At 34.9% G+C, this 19,677-nt stretch overlaps 1 protein-coding gene and 1 long non-coding RNA gene across 11 annotated transcripts in view; one reads left to right on the top strand and one right to left on the bottom strand.

Moving 5' to 3' along the window:
* Positions 1-11,950, top strand: part of LOC121037867 (uncharacterized) — a 132,517-nt gene extending 120,567 nt beyond the window's left edge. Inside the window, exon 3 of the long non-coding RNA XR_005794029.1 lies at positions 11,763-11,950. This is a non-coding gene — a long non-coding RNA (uncharacterized LOC121037867). The remainder of the gene's footprint in view (positions 1-11,762) is intronic.
* Positions 1-19,677, bottom strand: part of PCDH9 (protocadherin 9) — a 927,283-nt gene that overhangs the window by 873,566 nt on the left and 34,040 nt on the right. The gene's annotated exons all lie outside the window — the stretch shown is intronic.

Below are 19,677 nucleotides of genomic sequence, written 5' to 3'. Positions count from 1 at the left end.
ACACACACACACACACACACACACACACACACACACACACACACACACTGATGGTTGCTTCTGGTGAAGCCCAGCTTCCTGTTTCCACAACTATTTCCCCTAAGCCTTCACTTCACACTTGTTCGTGATACCACCCATGCCAATGACCCTCCCATTCAAAGCTCAGGGAGCATCCTAGATATGTGAAAAAGATCTCATAAATATAATTTCCCTTATCATAAGAGCGAATGGAAACTTAATTGTTGCTGCAGAGGGGTTATTTGTTCAAATTCATTCCAGATAGAATAAAGTACTTACTTCTATAACTCTCAAAACTGACTTAAAAGTTATTCCTCCAGTCCCACATTTTAACTAATTATAAAGAGAAACATAATACTTACTTTAAAATGTCAGCACTAGATTTTAGAAATGCACAAATATATACACATAGAAACCATGTCTAATATTCAAACAACAGATCCTTAGTGTTCTAACAACAAAATCCAGGGAAACCATTTTTTTTTTTTTTAAACTGATTGGTTCATTCACAGCAAGAAGACATTTCCAGCTGATGTGTTTGATTGAGTTAGCTGGTAAGTTTTATTGCTCTCATGTAGACAATGAAACAAATGCCTAATGGGGGAAATTGCATGAAGTCTTGCTTGGAAGCAAAGTTGGCCTCTGGCTAGTGAGTGAGTCCAGCTGAGAAAACTACTTTGACTCCCCTATAAGGTCTAAAATGTAAAGCAGGAAAGAAAGACAGAAGATGGATATTTCATTAAGATGGATGAACTCAAAAAGAGCGGCGATGCAGAGAAAGTTAATAAGGGAAGTAGGGAATAAGCAGTGTTGCAATTATTACCAGCCTCCAGCAAATTGCTCAGGGTCCCGTAAATCTTTTCAGGTTCAATCCCCCATGTTTAACCAGATGATCTGCCTAGATCTTTGCACATACATCTTGCCCCACTCTCGTCATTTATTTCCTCTTCAATGAAAAGGCACTTTCCGTTCAACGTTAAAGTTTTGACTAAAATCATTCTACTATCAAAGCACAATTGTTAAAGTGTCTCTTGAATGGTTCCCAGAAATAAAAACAAAACGCAAAAATAGAAGTCTCTATTAGGATTGAAAACGTATTTAGAGATGTTTCAACTGACAGTGCTACCTGGCTTCACTTATTCCTGCACCACTAATATTTTTAGACTAAGCAAAAATGAATATATACCTATAAGACAACATTAAGAAAAAAGAGATTATTTTTACTCTTTATCTGGCTTTGTCTATTCCACTGCAAACCTGGTTCATTTGTGGGACTTCTCTTTTTTTGCACTGACAGGCATTCCCTTTTTTAAGAGCATGTGAGGAATATTTTTTTTCTACCCTCGTAAGATCTTATTCCTGTGATCTTATTTCCAAAAAATTTTAAAGAAAAATATGCTACACCAATTTGCTATTGGAAAGAGAGTGCAATTATTGAGCTATCTTTGGTACTAACTGTAATTTCTCACAGCCATAATATCTCCATTTCTAAAAATGGGAGCAAGAGTCAAACATTCATAATAGGTTGGTATTGGAATTAAAGTATCTTATTGTTAATATGGAATATTGTGTCCAGTCCATAGTAAGCATTCGGTTAAGTACCTTTATCATTGATGTATTATTTTATGATTGCTTTGAATTGTTATGACTTATCACTCATAAGTCATAAAAGTTTCAGGTATTGAAACTACTTGCAAAATTTAGACTTGCTTTTTTAAATGAAAATTCAGAGTATCTACTGTGTTTTGTTACTAAACAATTAACACTTTCTATTTTTTTTAGGTTTATTTATTCTCAGAAAGAGTGCACGAGTGAGGGCTTACATGATCGGGGGAGGGGCAGAGAGAGGGAGAGAGAGAGAGAAGGAATCCTAAAGAGGCTTCAGGCTGGGAGTGCAGAGTCCCATGCAGGGCTCAGTCTCACAAACCATGAGTGAAATCACAACCTGGGCTCAATCTCACAAACTGTGCCTGAAATCACGACTTGAGCCAATATCAAGAGTCAGAGGCTTAACCGACTGAGCCATCCAGGTGCCTTTCTGTCTTTAAATAAAATCTTCTGCCACCTGTCACCTCTCCAAACTTCTATATTTTCTCCACCACTTAGACTCTAACTTTGTAAAGAAAGAAATATCTCCATTCAATCCAGTTTTGTCACCACCACTTGCTGCTCAATTGCCTGACTGCCATCTGGATTCTACACCTTGCTGAAATTTCTCACAGGAGTCCTTTCACCAAATCCAGTTGATTTCCCAGTCTTTACCTTATTTAGTATATTGACAGCATTTGACACCTTGACCCTCTCTCGTTGATCTTGGGCCCTTCCTCCTCCACCCCATACCTCTGTCCAACTTTGAAAATATAACTCCACAATCTCGTTTCTGTGTATAACCTTAAATATTGGGTGTTATCCCCTATGTTGATGTTTCCTCCCTTTGTCCTCTTCTCTCTTATAACTTCTTGTAGAGCAAGATTTCAACTACTGTTACCATTTACCACTGATGGTCTTCAAATCTCAGCCCTCAGACAGGAAAACATACGTTACTACACCAGGCCTCTCAACTTGGATATGTCTCAGATGTCTCAACCCCAAGATGTCTAAAACTGAACCCATGATGTTTAACCTCCACTCCTAAAACCAGTCTTCTTCATGTTTTCCGTAGTTCACTCAATGGAAGCAATACTCACCCAATGCCAAAGCCACGCCTGGAACTCATCCTCCCATCATCTTTCTCAAACACAATATAAATCAGGTATCAAATGCTGTCAACTCTAAATATCTCTCAAGCCTTCTTTTTCTTTTTATTTTGCTGCTAGTCTCTTAATCCATGCGATATTATTTCCTCAATTCTTACTGCTGCCAATTCCCATATTACCTCTCTGTACACTGAAGGAGATCTTGTTACGATCACCCAGATGGGGGCAAAATCTATCATAGAAGTTAAAGGCAAGGCTAAAATGGATTCCATTTTAGCCTTGCCTTTAACTTCTATGATAGATTTTGTATAATCTTGGGAAAATGGCTTCTTTATGTCTTAATCTCTTCAGATGTAAAATGAGGACAGTAAGTCTTATATGGGGAGGATTAAATGATATACGTGGCATACAATAACTGCTTATTCTAATATTCAGTAACTGTTCCTTATCATTGTTTTGTCTACATTTGATTATGCCAACTCTTCATATTAAACACTTTTGACGCGTTTCCTCTATAATTTAATATCTACATTTTCTAACTTAGTTTATAATTGGACTTTTCATAACTCTAGCCTTGAATACTCTACCCTGAACTTTCAGTCTGAAATTGTTACTGTATGCAGTCGCCTTTTTTTTTTCCAGCTCCTCTAAGTGCCAGTCTCATTCAGTCTGGGTCTCTTCACATGCTGTTGTATTTTTCTGAATCATCCGCCCCTCTGCCTTTGCCAGTTAAGTCCTACTAGAGTTAGATCTTTAAAATTTCATCTTAAACGTGTTAATAATAGGTAACATTTGCTGCATGCTTATTTTATGCTAGATACTAAAGATATATATAAATAATTTCATTTTTTAAATTCCTCAAAATAGTCCCATGATGGAGAAAGACTTTCCTGAGCTCCGAAAGAGTAAAAATCGATTACGCTGGCTATAAAACGCTTTGGTACTCTATACTGACCACGAACAGCACAATGCAAAGTCTTACTTAATTTTCTTTCCAGTTCTACTATGAAGTCCATGAGAACAGAGACTTTAAATATAAGGTTGTACAGTTATGCCCATATCCCCAGTTAAACACAGTTGTGGTATACAGTAATGCACAATAAACATTGTTGAGCTCTGAAGACATAAGGGAATGCATTACTACATCCCAGGTATTGTATTGAGTTTGCGTTCTTTACTATGAGTGAGGTAGTAAAATCCCTATTCTACAGAAAAGAAAACAGAGGTTCAGAGAACACCTACTTATTATGCCCATAGTAACTGTCAAGGTCAGCACTCACCTAGATTGTCAGACACAAAAGTCCAGGTAGAAATTTTTTTTTCTTTATTTAAAAATCTTCATTAGTAGTCCTTTTAAGGGGATCACTGGGGCTTAATGCAGTGTCTGTGATAGATTCATGGCAATCTATTCAGAGGCCGCCCAACAAAGCCTGTTCAGGACACAGCTGAACCATGAAGTGGGTTGTTAACGTAACTATAGGTCAAATCAAAACTACAGGGACTACATCCTAACAAACCAGGTTAAGCAAAAACAGATTTCTAGTGTTAAATGCTGTTTATTTAATTTATAATAATTATAATAATTATAATAATTACTGCTTGTCATACTCTATTAGAATTAAAGCTAAAAATACCAGAAGTCATTTTGAGGTCATCATTTATTTCTTTTTTTTTTTTTTTTAATTTTTTTTCAACGTTTATTTATTTTTGGGACAGAGAGAGACAGAGCATGAACGGGGGAGGGGCAGAGAGAGAGGGAGACACAGAATCGGAAACAGGCTCCAGGCTCCCAGCCATCAGCCCAGAGCCTGACGCGGGGCTCGAACTCACGGACCGCGAGATCGTGACCTGGCTGAAGTCGGACGCTTAACCGACTGCGCCACCCAGGCGCCCCGAGGTCATCATTTATGAAGCAAATATTTCATAGATCTTCTTTAACCAAGAGTTGTTATTTTGGAGGAAAATGATAAAAATTAAGCTAAGCTACATTTCTTCCCGGTTTCTTAGATGTGCTCTCATTACTTCTCTGGGGAATCTGTTTCTATCATCTTTTTTAAAACCTATTTCAAAGTCAAGGTTAAGGGGAAGGGAAAAGAGAAATAGAACAGGAAAGCAAATATTGATTGCAATACAGACTTAAAACTATGGCTTGCTAAGAAATCCATGGTCTATAGTTCAGTCACCCCAAGAAAACTCCAAACTAAAATATAGGTATCGGTGCATGTGTTTATGGTCAGTTAGACACCTAGAATAGAATTTCTTTTACATTTCCAAACTACCAGTTGCTACTATTTCTTTGAAATTCTTTCTACAAAACTTGACTGCTTGGAAGGTTAGATGAAATAGCTAATGAATATTTGATTTAAGTATGATATATTGAGATGCTTTTTAACAATCTATGATATTTCCTAGAAGATCAGTTTCATCTCTTACCTACAGATGCTTTCTGCTTTATTATTCATCATGGAAAATGGAAGAATGGACAGGCTGTGGAGTGTGAAGCTTCCAAATTTTAAGTCACAACTACAATCTGTATACTACTTTTCAGGAATTTTTTTTTATAGTTATGCCATTTTGTAAGTATTATGATTCAAAGCTTTTATTACCTCCAAATCTGCCAGTGAAGCTCACTATGGAGCTCACTGTTGGATTCCGCATGGCTTGCTGCTATTATTACAGGATGCCTTCAACTCCAAGAGTAACTTGTATTAAATCAACCCATCACATTATTTATGTCTTCAAGTTTCCTAATTCACTTTTTGTTATTGATTTTTGGATTTTGCTTTTGACCTATAAGACTCTGAATGGCCTATGCACATTTAAAATAACTATTCAGAATTCCCTCGTTGGTCTTCAGGAGCAGGGCCGACTCAGTGAGCTGCTCTGAGGTCTTGTGTCATTATGATCACCCCCTAGGCTTTTCTATCTATTCCTCCTTCTACCTTCAGAATTAATAGATTGATAAGATTAGGTCAATTGGCATTTCTAAGGCAAGTCTGAATTAATTTTCTTTGGCTTGTCTTGTTGAATTTCACACTCCCTGAACATTTCTCACTGATAAGCAGATTATGATGCTGGCTCATGTTCAGGGATAGCAACTCCAAATGTGTTTACAGAGTTGTATTGTTACCTTTTAGTACCATCAACTGCAATAAGCATTATCGTTTATAAAGTTAAAGCTCTTCATTTTAAATTTGTGTCAAGAGGCTAATATAACTGTGATTTTAATTACTAAAAATCAATTTCAAATTAATGTGAAATTTAACCGTGGGAGATGTGTAGGAACCCAGAGACAATCAGCTTGGCCTTTACCTTAGGTGTTGTCCTCTGTAAAAGACATTAGCATAATGCTTGTTTTCTAGATCAGTGGCTTTCAAACTAGGGTCTATGAAAAGCTTAAGTCAAAGAGGAGTTCCTGGGGATTTATTATTGAAATTTAAGTCATGGTAAATCAAACTTGCAAATAGTACAAATAATTTTTTTTCAACTTCCTACTTAAAGTAGCTGCATAGAGAGAATAATCATAAAAAGCCACTGGTTTCAGTGTTTAAGAAATCATTGGTGTCATTAAGCAGAGCAATTTCAGGAGAGTTGTAGAGGAAATTCATATTGCAAGAGGTTTGAGAGAGAATAGGAAATGGGAGAAAAAGGATACAGACCCTTTTCAAAGTAAGTTTATAAAATGAATGTGAAAACAATTGGAAAGCGTTGGAGGTTAAGATAATTTTTTTAAATTGTTAAGATGGGACAGCATTTGAATCTTCATAGGTAATAGTGTAACTGTGGCGGTATAAAGTAAACATTCCATATGCAAATCCTAAAAATGGTGGGAATAACCATGTATGCCAGGTGTAAAATCAGAATAATGTGGGTTAATCTTGGAGACATGGAGGGGCACTGTAGTTTAGCTATTGCTTTTAAAGTCATCAAAGGGAAGTGAATGAAAATACAGGACATGAGAAAACTACAATAAGACAGGTTCTAGAACCATTCATCTCAAGGGCACCACCTCTCTTCCAATGGTCCATTCTATCTTTTACTGCATTTATGCACCCTTAGCAGAATTTTACCAGTTAATCACCCCCTTTCCAGACACACTCTCTTTACTTGGTTCAAGGACAGTGCCCTGAGACATACTCACATGCAGGAGGAGGGGAGCCACCAAAGTAAACAGAGAGTAAGATGAGGGGCAAATTGAGGACAGTGGTGTCCTAGAAACCAAGTAAAGACAGTGTGTCTTGAAAAGGGGGTGACTAAGTGGTAAAATTCTGCTAAGGGTGAATGAAGGCATTAAAAGACAGAATGGACCGTTCTCCCACATGCTACCCAGACTTCAGGGCATCAAACTATACAACGATGATTCTCAACATACATCTCCAGATACAACCTCCCTCCCTCTCAGGACTCGTTAATTACACTACCTCCCTGATGATTCTACTTAGATGTCAAATAGGCATCTTAAACTTCTTCTAACTAAAACAGGACTCTTAGTTTCCATCCTATATCTACTCCAGCCCTAGGATCCTTCATTCAGGCCCAAAACCAAGGAATCAAGAGGTTAGACACAAATCGTCTTTTTCTTTCAACCTCTATATTTAATCTGTTACTATGTCATATTAGCAGAATGTTTGGTAGGTGCCATGGCAATATCTAAATTCTAAAATTACTCTCCTTTAAATATCTTGAAAAAGGAAAATGAACAAAAATAATGCCTCTATTTCTTCAGTGCAGCTTTCTTAGCTAGATGTTGAGATGAGTTACTTGGATTTAATTAATTTATCTACAGATTAGAAAGATCACTACAACTACTGTTACTACTACTATAGCCGATATCATTGATAATAAAAATAATAATTACTATGTATTTAGTGCTAACTCATTAAATCCATTTGAACCTTACCGCAATGCATTTCAGAAAGTATCAGAGGGGCTAAAATTTTGCTTAAAACCAGAAAGCAAGCAATTGCCAGGAATGAAATTCAGTTCAGTTCTATTGACTCTTAAGCCTGGATTCCTAATTACTAAGAAAAAAATACAAAGTTAGCATGTCAGGTGGAATTTGGGGCAGTGTAGGTAAATACATTTTTGAAAAAGCTTGCTATGAACAAGATTCCTTACAAGTTCCTGTATCCACAGCCTGTTTTCTCCTCCTCTTCCTCCTTCTTCTTTTTAGAATCCAAACATCACTCCAAATTATCTTAGTTTCTATTTTTATTATGTTTCTCTTAAGTCTTTGGGATATTGTTAAAACAAAGCACTTCAGAGGATAAAGACAATCACTTTTAGTTACAAAATTTCCCATACATTATGTATTTTATTTTCCAAAAGCCAGAAAGAAAAAAAGGAAAAAAATATCCTGACTGATGTTTGAGATAAAAGAAAAATGGTTTAAGCAGTTTGACTGGTTTTAACCTTTATAACAAAAGGTCATTACATTTTGAAATAATAATTTGAGTACAGATATAAAATAACAACACTGTTTAAGTGATTAAAATTAAGATCTAATTTACAGATTTGCAGCATCTTTGCATGTATATTTTCAAATCATTCTATGACGTATTGATAATTTTCTTACTTAAATACATGGTGTTAGTAAGTGCCCCAGTGGTGTATTTGTCTTCTCCTAAAATAGCTAGTAATTTGTATGTGTCACTAAATTTTCTATGTCTCATGATCAGGTAAAAATACAACAGTGTCTCTTTCTTTAGTTAGTACTTCACAACAACCTGATCAGTAGAAATGCATGATAAAGTTTCCTTCAGGTGCTTGGTGTCTGAACATGCTATTAAATGACACAGGGAACAAGCTGGAAATAAAAGACACACAGCTTCTTTAAGAGCAAATAATATGAAGATGAAAGTTATAATGAAAAAGGTCCTTTTCATGCAATGGATTCTATGCTAATTCTAAACAAATTATGCCTTTTGTCCATGTGATAATCTAATTTGATTGCCATTATGCCTCTGAATTTCTGGAGGTACAGGATTTTAAAACTAAGGTATGGGGAGGGTGAGGGATGTTCATAAGTTTTAAATGACAACTCTTCCCTATATAATTCATGCATTGTGTTACCAGAGAAAGTAATTTTATTATCTTGGCAAATAAAACCACGAATTCTAGAAATAGAATAGTTTTTCACCATTTTCCATTCATTTAGAGTGACCTTTCCAGACCCCTCAAAAGGTGATTCACCTTTCAAACCTCATGCTAATGAATTTCTTTTTGGTCTTCTCAGTTGACTGCAATAACTCTTGCACAGAATGTCCATATGACATAATCAAGATTTCCCTCATGGCACTGTCATATACAACCTTCTACTATAATTACTTGCCCACTCATCTTCCCTCTTATACCTACCAGTGTACTCGAAGGCAGTGAGTTAATGCTATACTAATTTCTTGATCCATTAGAAAGAATGTCAGTTAAAATTCATTTTTTACAAAGAATGCAACAAGTATCAGGCACTGAAAAATGCACAATAAGAAAATAGATCTCATGTTAAGTGTTCTTACCATAACTACACACACACACACACACACACACACACACACACACGGAAAGGAAACATCACCACCACCAAGGACAATTTATGCAGCATTTTCTTTAACAATATTTGTACAATATTGGGGCGCCTAGGTAGCTCAGTCGGTTGGGCGGCCGACTTCAGCTCGGGTCATGATTTCACCACTCCTGAGTTTGAGCCCCTCATCAGGCTCTGTGCTGACAGTTCAGAGCCTGGAGCTTGCTTCAGATTCTGTGTCTCCCTGTATCTCTGCCCCACTCCTGCTCGTGCTCTCTTTCTCTCAAAAATAAACATTAAAAAAAATATTTCTACAATATATATTTCTATTCTCATTGCTTAATTTTGGGTATTCTATTTATTTAGTGGTGAATAGTGAAAATCTATCTCCAACCCTATATGAGTAACATAAAATAACTTAAAAGTTAAATTGTCTACTTTGCACAGAATTAAATAAAATACATTAATATTTAGCTAGTGTTATAATTAGTAGCTACTTATAATTAAGCTTCTTAAAATATAGAACTGTGTATTACTTTATGTAATATATATAATAGATTTTTAAGAATTTCATGACATTCTGAAAATGTCTATGCAATTGTATATTGTATTCTGAGAATCCAATGTATCTCTGATTTCTAGTTGAAGATATATGGCCCAGGAAGAAGTAAACTGGTTAAATTAAAAAGAAATGTTTATTAAATGCATTATACTTTATAATTAATGATAAGGCCTTTGATAAACAATTTAAAATGGTATTCTTTCCCAAATTGTTTTCAGAGATGAAAAGTAGTTGAATGTATAGATGACCAAACTAAAAAAAAAAAAAAATAGATAAAATGGCAGAACAAAGTATTACTCAATTAAATTACATAAGATGGCTAAAATTAGAACCAAGAGAAGAGGATAAATGCAGGTTAAAAGTTCACATGTTTGGCATGAGGGGACAGATGTGATGATGAATCAGGATTATAGTTGTCTGTGTGAAATATACTAATATATAAATATGTAACATGTGTACAAGTAATTGCAATATATGAAATAAGTATACATTAAAACACTGTACTTCATCATAGAAATCTTTACATATGAGCTTAACAAGCTGCAGTTAATAAAGCAAAATCAGTCACTTGAAATATTTAATTTGCTCACATATTTAATCTACTATTAAGGCTTTCTTTTTTTTTTAATTTTTTTCAACGTTTTTATTTTTATTTTTGGGACAGAGAGAGACAGAGCATGAATGGGGGAGGGGCAGAGAGAGAGGGAGACACAGAATTGGAAACAGGCTCCAGGCTCTGAGCCATCAGCCCAGAGCCTGACGCGAGGCTTGAACTCACGGACCGCGAGATCGCGACCTGGCTGAAGTCGGACGCTTAACCGACTGCGCTACCCAGGCGCCCCAACTATTAAGGCTTTCAAAGACCTGACACTGAGACCATAGATCTCAGGCCTTCTGAAAAAAACTCCTTAGTATCATGGGGACACTCTACCACTGATACTCTTCAACTAGTTGGAAATATTTTTAATAAGCACTTAAGAGTTTTCAAAAGCTAAAACTTGTTCTGGTGTATAAACACATAAGGTACCAATAAACATGAAATGATCTGTTGTTGGAATGAATTATACTTCACACGCTTGAATCCTAAGAGCATATACCCAACAATATGGATCCTGATGGATAAGTATAATGTTAAAATAATTTATGTGGACTGAACCTTTGAGTATGTTGAGGAACAGTGAAGTTAAAAATTCATGTCTTGATGGTTTTATATAATAGATAAGTATAATTTCATTTCAGGCGTCAAAAATTTACACAGGATTGGGAAATATCCACTGTAATATAATGTATACACTAAAATATTACTTTGGAAACTTTAATATTCATTCAGATCACTTGGAAATCCTGCTGAAATGCAGACTCTGGCTCAGTAGGAATGGGGATTCTGCATTTCAAACAAGCTCTAAGGTGATGCAGATGTTTCGGGTTCATGGGTGGACTGCATTTTTAGTAGCAAGACCTTAAATAGAATTAGTTAAGTTGTAATAATTTACCACAAAGAGAAGAGATTAGGAAGAAGAGAGGAAAGGGAAAGGCAAAGATCTGATCAAAGATCAAATGGAGAATAACTTTAATTAATGCATAACAATAGTTAGATATAGTAATGTTTATTTCTTACCATATGGGTTCAGTATAACCCCAAAATGAATAAAAACATCAAATTCGGACATGGTAAATTCTTGGGCTGATAAGCCTGCACATAAAATGGTATTGCAAAGCAAAAACTGAAATACTAAGGCCATTTTTTATGGCCTATGCTATAATTAAAAGAGAGGAACGACTGATAATTTGACCAGCAATTTATAAGTATTTTCGTTTGTTCATTTGTTTGTTTGTTTGTTTGTTTGTTTCAACTTAGGTGAACCCAAATGCTTTTAACGTTTTCCTCTAAACTTTTCAATACAAATGCAGCAAGCATCTGTTTTCCTCTGTACTGTGTTTTATATCTAACCTATCTCTCCCACAGGCATCAAAGCTGAACATGATGGTCATGCTGTTCCATGCAGCCCTGAATGACAAACAAAAGAACAAACACACCCCAACGACTTACAACCTGGAGCCAAGGGAGCTCTCCAGGTTGCACGATGCCTCTATGATCCTCCCCGTAAATATAAAAGCCGCTTTCTTCAGTAACTGAAAACAATCATAACTGTCTTTCCCTGAGTCTTGTTGAATCTCTGGGGATAGAGGAAAGGCAGCGTATAGAAATGTGCACCAAAGTGTCCACAGATGGATTTGATTTACACAGTATGGTCTGCTATAAACTGTGAAGATTAGATAATGGGTTTTCTTAGATATAGTTTCTATTTCCAGCAGAAGACCTTATAACACCTTTAAGTGGTATATCTATAAATTCTGTTTATATAATGGACAACTGATCAAAACATATTCTGAAGCTACATTATAGATTTTATATGATCTCATATATAAATAGGTATAATCATAAATGTTGTCACATGTCTATGCCTATAAATGGTAATAAAATTTAGAAATCACATCTATTTTTATTTTATTGATACAGGTTAAGAGAAAATGCAGCTGTATCCACAATACAGCAGTGTCAAAGCCCATGTTCTTCAGATGAGCAAGTCCATTTCAAGAGTAAAATCTAACCATAAATATTTTATAAGAAATTTTCAGTATTAAAACAAACCAGTTTATATGTTATAATTTACTAATAAAGTTGAATTTTAAACAGAAATGGAAAAAATCTGCATTATTCTTACCCCACCAATTTCTATGCATCTATGTGAGATAACTATTTTAGTGATAACAGTTTTGTTGATAATAATTTACTGGCTTTAGTCATTACTTTGTTACATAGCAACCCTATACTAGTATTATTATAAAAGAGATTATTTGCTGTCATAAATACTCACCCTCCCATTCCTATCTTAATGTCTAAATTTTTATTAAACCTACTAATGTGAAAAAAAATGTAGTTTTTAAAGATAAAGGTTTGGGTATTTTTATTTTTTACTTATTTGGGGATAATGCTGTTATAATTCACAAGGGAGGTATAATTCCTCATGTGATCATGTCCGGTAATACTAATTCTATTTTCCTAACAAATTAATTTTCTGCTAATCTCAGTAAGTTATTTATCTATAAAGAAATATATCTTTTCTTTAAATGAAATACTTGGAATTACACTTCAAAAGAAGAAAAAACTAGTGATTTGCCTTGGAAATCTTTGACTCTTCAGGTAAACAAGGTTCTGGGAGACAGGCTTCACCTTTTCATTTTTATAATATCTTTCATGGCCTGGGAATAATTCCATCTAAAGAAAGCGGAAATGATAGGTTTTAACTCAAAACATTAGATTTTCAGATTTGCATTTTGACCACTCATTTATTTTGTAACTTTTGTATGTCAGTCACTGTGGTGCTGACCACAGTACTTCGTGGGATGATGGAAATATGTCTGCACTGTCCAATATAGTAGCCACTAGCCACATCTGACTATTGAGAGCAGATACGTGACTACTGTGACTAAGGAAATAACTTTTCTTATGTTGTCACTTTTAACTAAATTGTCACCTATAGCCAGGGTCTACTTTACTGCCTAGCAAAGGAAATCTAAGCAATAGGGATACAGCTTTGCTATGAAAAAGGCTCATAAAGCTTATTTCTCAGTCACAAAAATACATACAGATAAAAAATAAATGTGCAATATTACCAAAGATAATAATAACAGCACTGGAGGAGTATTGAACAGAGATGTGAATCAAGTGAGAGAGAAAGCCACATGAGAATCTTGGGGGGGAAATGTTCCAGGTGGAGATAAGGAACTTCTCTTAGAGGTTACTAAGCTAATACTTCAAGGAAAAAGTAACTTAGCTTCAAAAGAAAAGCATGATATTTTAACTTATCTCTATAAATGCAATTAGTGTATATAAACTAATCCACTGAAACAAATACTCCTAAAATAAAATGATCACAACTAATACAACTTTAAATACTGCCACAAAGGCACGTCAAACATTTATGCCATTGTTGATATTTACCTTTATCAATTAAAAGCTTATTTGTCAGTATTGCTTTGTAAGGCCTACACTCTTCAAAATGTTTTGGAGAGTTCCTCACTGAATCTTAATTTCCAAAGAATCTTGGAAATTCTACTCAAAATTTCTGATTGTACAGTAGATAAAGACCTTGAGGTATACAGATATTACATAATTCCTCTCACCAGGCCCTTTGACATCCAGTCCTCTGCTTTACTGCATGATGGTGCTAAGCCTGGTATTTTTAATACAGCAAACATTAGATAAGCAGAAAGTAAGACAGAAAGTAAGACAGCAGAAAGTAAGACACTACTTGTGAACAAATATCAATGTTTGTTAAGTTAATGAGTTAATGATGAATGGTAGTAGAACTAATTTTTACTTTTCCCAAATTTGAAACTCCCAGATTTCTTCATGTTAAGGTCAGTAAGACTTTAATACCTTAAATTAGGAAGAAACGTTTTATTTTGTTGTGTCCGTAATTAATTCACTATCTAGAGGAAATTGAGTAATTAATGTATCCTTTGGAGAAAGATGAACTAGCAAATTGAATAATGTAGTTTCCATGATGGAACTTTGGATTTCTACTTTGAAAATGCTGAATCCAGCACACTGGGTGGTCAGAATCAAGTAAAAAGCTGTCCATGCAAAATTAGCAATTATAGATAGGAGAAGTGCTCAAATGCATTAAATAATATAGATTTGTCAACAATTTAAAATTTTTTTTTAATGTTTTATTCTTGAGAGAAAGAGAGAGACAGAGCAACAGTGGGGTAGGGGCAGAGAGGGAGACACAGAACCCGAAGCAGGCTCCAGGCTCCGAGCTGTTAGCACAGAGCCCAATGTGGTGCTTGAACCCACAGACCAAGAGAACATGACCTGAGCCGAAGTCGGATGCTTAACTGACTGAGCCACCCAGGCACCCCTCAACAAAAATTTTTAAATATGATTAGCCTTACTATTTATAATTTGAAAATTTCTGTAATTTTGAATGATATATTTTAAACATAGCAGAAAACTTAATTTTTCTCTTAGAATACACATTGCTTTTTTAGTGTTCCATGTCCCTTAAGTTCTTGATTCTTCTTGGTAATATTTAAAAATGTTAAATGAAAAAAGTAAAATAAATAAAAATAAAAATGTCAAATGAAAGCTAATTTTTCATTTGACCTTCTTATAGACAAGTAGAAAATGGGGGTAACAATGTCACACTGGTAATTTCTATTTTCTATCCTACTGAAAAATACTGCGAAATGATTGTACAAGAAGTTCTCAAGGCCTTGACCTCTATTCTACTCACGTATGATCTCTTAAGACTGAGTCTCTCAAAGCAATGAAATATATTTTTGATGTTTTAATAACCACTAATACTTGGTGGATGTTATGAAAATACTCCTTTTTTTTGGAAAATAATTCACTCTTCGAGGTTTTAATCTTTATTGCTAAGTCCTAATTCCAGAAGCAAAACAAATATATACCTAAATATACCTAGTACATACATTATATAACCACTATTATTTCTCTGACTAGAATGTAAATTCCTCGGAAAATATATGTGCCTTGAAAAATGGAAATTCCTTGACAACAGGGAGAATGTCTTGCTTATTTTATTGTCTCAGATTCTAGCACATAGCAGGTTCTCAATAAATACTTGATAAGTATTTGAATGACTTTGAAGAGTTCATCTCCACAATCTACCACTTTGTTCATGTCCTCTCCTGCTCACAATCTTGGATTGTTCTGCTGGCCAGAACTGTTTCCAATATTGTAAAAGAAAACAACTATAATTTACATGTTAGGAACATTTCCCCACCCTTCAGGTTGAAAACACTGGAAACAATGGAAACACCTGGCGAATTATTGTTGCTCCCTGTAATTTAACCCCAGATGCTACTTCAGGCACACCTCTAACCACTTGTCTACACAAGGCTCTGCCTGGTCAAACCAGCAGCACCCCCACCTAGACTGTTAATATACTTCTGCACGCTATTATCTCTCCTCTACTGGCCCTGCCTCAGGCATCTCCCAGAGCATTCTCCTTTTTATTTTTTCCTCTACTAATTGTCCTTCAAGAAACTTTATGAAAGAAAGAAAATTGAATCAAATCAGAAACAAAGCCTTCTTACTAGAATTGAACTGTTTCCATGTGACCCAAAGTCACTTCTTGGATTCCTAACTTGTAAAAATTGGGGCAAACCAAATTATAATTAGAAGTACTGTTGGAAGACTTAAAAGAAATTAATATAGTTCTTATTATCTATTAAGAATATAATATATATTTTTCTTCCACTATGCAGTCCATCATTCAATCTTAATTTTACCAATGGTAAGACGTGGGGAAAAAAAAATATCTGACTTTCCAAACCCATTTGTTGTGCGTAATGGAGAGAATAAATATTAAAGTGATATGAAAAGACTAAAAACCAAACAAATATGTGATTGCCAACCTAAACTTTGAGACACTTTCTTAAGTTTCAATCTCTTCTGTAAAGTTTTCCTGATCATCCCACTCATAATTACAGAACCTGTTGGTTGCAGAACCTTTTGGCTGCATATATATTGTTTAATCTTATTATATAAAATCCATAGATTTATAAGTGCTTTTATAAAACGCTTTTAGGATCCTTGGGTTCCACACATACCCAGTGTGACTTAATGACAATAAATTCAAAGCTAGAGCGGTGGAGTTAGAAATGTGTCAGAGGGGTCCTGGACTTTCTCACAAAATGGAAGGACAGCTGAATAAGCATTGGTGGCTAAACTCAGAAAAGTAGAATTAATTGTGAGTAAAGCAGATTCCCTGGGAGATGTCATTTAAAATAATATAGATATCCTATGTGAGGGATAGTCCTTTCCTTACTTTTGTGTACAAAGCTGCAACATTTGCAACCATTCAATTTAAACACTTTGGTCATTGAACTATTTATTGCCAGAAGCATATATGACTTCCATGTGTTATAAGAAGTGTGTATGCAAAATTCTAGTATCTTTCATCAAGTAGCCAGAAGGGAAAACTGTTTAGTAGGAACGATCTTTTCTACCCAATTCTTTTTTTTTCTCCCCAGTTCTGTTGTGGGTTTCTTCCTCCTATTGCTCCTTTCTCAGTCCATTTACACTCAATTTAATTTTGTAAAAACTAGGGAAGATAAACTGAAAATTTGCACGTGAAACCTAATTATAGCACAATAAATTACTACTGTGCCCACATACACCCAATGAAATTCTCATTTAGTTATAATCAAACATACATCCAGTGTCATGCCAGATTCAAGCTATGCCTACGATAAATTCTTCAGCCTGGTGGAATAAAGATATCTGATAAATTAATCCCACACCAGAATGGTTACTGTCATCAGATCTTCCTTTTCCTTGAAGCTTTAGTTCTTGGTCAGTTATATATAAGGAATCATGCTGTGTGCCACAGGATGTTGAACACACACACACACACACACACACACACACACACACAGAAAAAGAAAAAAAGAAAGCCTCTGTCACACTTCCCTGATAACTTTATCCCTTCCATTCACACAATTCCTTTTGTGTAGTCATTTATCTATTTTTTCTCTATTTAAGTTTCATTACATCTGATATAAGTAAATGCATAAAAGCACAATATCTCAAATCTGATCCGATGTTGAATGGACTTAAGAAGAGAATCTGAATCCCAACTATATTACTTATCTGTTAAAGTCCAAAACATGAGTGTTTTCAAAAGAAATCAGTCGTAAAAATAAGGAACCTCTCATGCAAATCTGTATTACTGTAGGTCACCTTGGATATATATTATTATCTCACTTCCTTATAAGTGAGAAAAGAAAAAACTCTAATTACAAGTAATGATGAAACAAAAAAGCCTACAGTTATGTTTATAGGAGTTTCAAAAAAAAAGCTCTTTTAATTTTTCAAATTTGAAAGTCTCTTATAATCCCCATGGCAACATCCTTTTACTAGTTCTGTCCATATTTCTATAGAAGTGAAGTTAGTTTTAAATATTTCTGTTACATCAGATCTGATTCTACAAACAGGGCTATTATTAACAGTGTCAGTGATATTTAAGCTACACATACACATACAGGAATAAAAAACAATGTGACTTCCAAATTTTATACATTTAGATTATTTTGATTTTTTTCTTTCATACAAGTCAAGATGAATCTTTTTTAAAAAACTGGACAGAATACTGTTAAAACAAAAACAAAAGTTGTTAAACTGAGAGGAAAACTTTGTTTTGTTTAGCATTATTATTTATAACTTTATGATGTTCACCATGTCCCATGTACTATTATAAGCCCTTTCAAATCATATTAATTTATTGATTATTGCACTCATATAAGCATGATACAAATGTTGATACATTTAATATTTCTCTGTTTCACAAACATTGAGACACTTGCAAACTCACTGGCTCCAAATGAAAACAGGGGACAAAGACAAAAAATTCAATATTGACCACGGAAGATGAAAATAAGCTTTGTAACTTCACTTTCCTCTCCATTATTTTTATGTACTTCACTCTTCATAGGGATGATGCATCTTCAGCGAACTATTGGCCTGTTACGGACTGTGTCTGGTCATCTCCTCATATTACCACCTGCCTACTATTTGCCCAGAGAATAAAATCATTGAAATATTGGCTCAAAAATTACAATTGAGGAATTAACTTTACTACCAAAACCCAGGAATGATATCTTAAGATAAAAACAGATATAATTGGATAGTTTGCTGTTTTGTAATGTATATTATCATTGTTTCTCCAATATATTAATATTCCTATTTATTATTTTATTAGATTGATTATCCTTTAAACTTGAAGTTTTTTGTTCTAATGACCTCTGTAAATAATTGCAAGGAAATTGTTGGTAGTTTGTTTCTGCTCATGTAACTTCCTGAGGGAGAACTGATAGTTTTTTATGGTTCTGTAACTTTTCTGACAAAAGCGCACTATCAGAACCCCTCTGCCGTTAGAATACACGTAGAAATAGAGTAAAAAAACTAACATGTCTCCAAAACATAATGAAGAGACACGACTGATATAAAGGAGGGAATATCTACCAAGAGCCAGTAGTAATTACAATGGTGTGATACAGGTCAAGGAAGAGTTGCCAGTTTAAATGAAGGTGAATTCTGTGTGTGAATCTCCTAACAGGAGGTCATCAGAGCCACATCCAAATCGCTGCCAAAAAAATGCTTATAAAAATGCAGTAAGTACAGCCCCACCCAGTAAATTAATAACAAGGATTGAGGCCAATTCGATAAGCTGTGGGGTTGGGGGATGATTCATGGTCATGGGAATGTAGGAAGATGTTACTATATTTTCACAGTACTAAATCTATAAAGATAGGTAGTAAATTAGTGATTGCCTAGGGCCAAGGTTTGGGGGCTGAAGGTTGGTGGGAAGAGATCAACAGTAAATAGACACAGGGATCTCATTGAACTGATAAAGATGTTCTAAAAGTGAGTTATAGTGTGCACAACTTGCTAAATTCACTAAAAGTTGTGCAATTGTTCACTATAAATGGTGAACAATATGATATGTAAAATGTGCTTCAATAAAGTCATAAAAAATAAAGGGATTGCTAACTTTTAAAGGAAAAGTTGAAGTGATTTACTACGTAATCTTGTAATAATTTGTTATGAAGTTGAAACAAACTTTTTGGATACATTACTTAGTGTCTTTGATGCTTAAGTTTCCTCATCAGTGAAATGAGGATAAGAGTAACATTTTTTTTTTCAACGTTTCTTATTTATTTTTGGGACAGAGAGAGACAGAGCATGAACGGGGGAGGGGCAGAGAGAGAGGGAGACACAGAATCTGAAACAGGCTCCAGGCTCCGAGTCACCAGCCCAGAGCCCGACGCGGGGCTCGAACTCACGG

The sequence above is a fragment of the Herpailurus yagouaroundi genome, unplaced genomic scaffold, assembly GCF_014898765.1.
Source record: "Herpailurus yagouaroundi ecotype Mexico unplaced genomic scaffold, PumYag 164, whole genome shotgun sequence".
In the NCBI taxonomy this organism is placed as follows: Eukaryota; Metazoa; Chordata; class Mammalia; order Carnivora; family Felidae; genus Herpailurus; species Herpailurus yagouaroundi.
The sequence above is the reverse complement of the archived record's forward strand: the minus strand, read 5'-3'. Positions and strand labels throughout refer to the sequence as shown.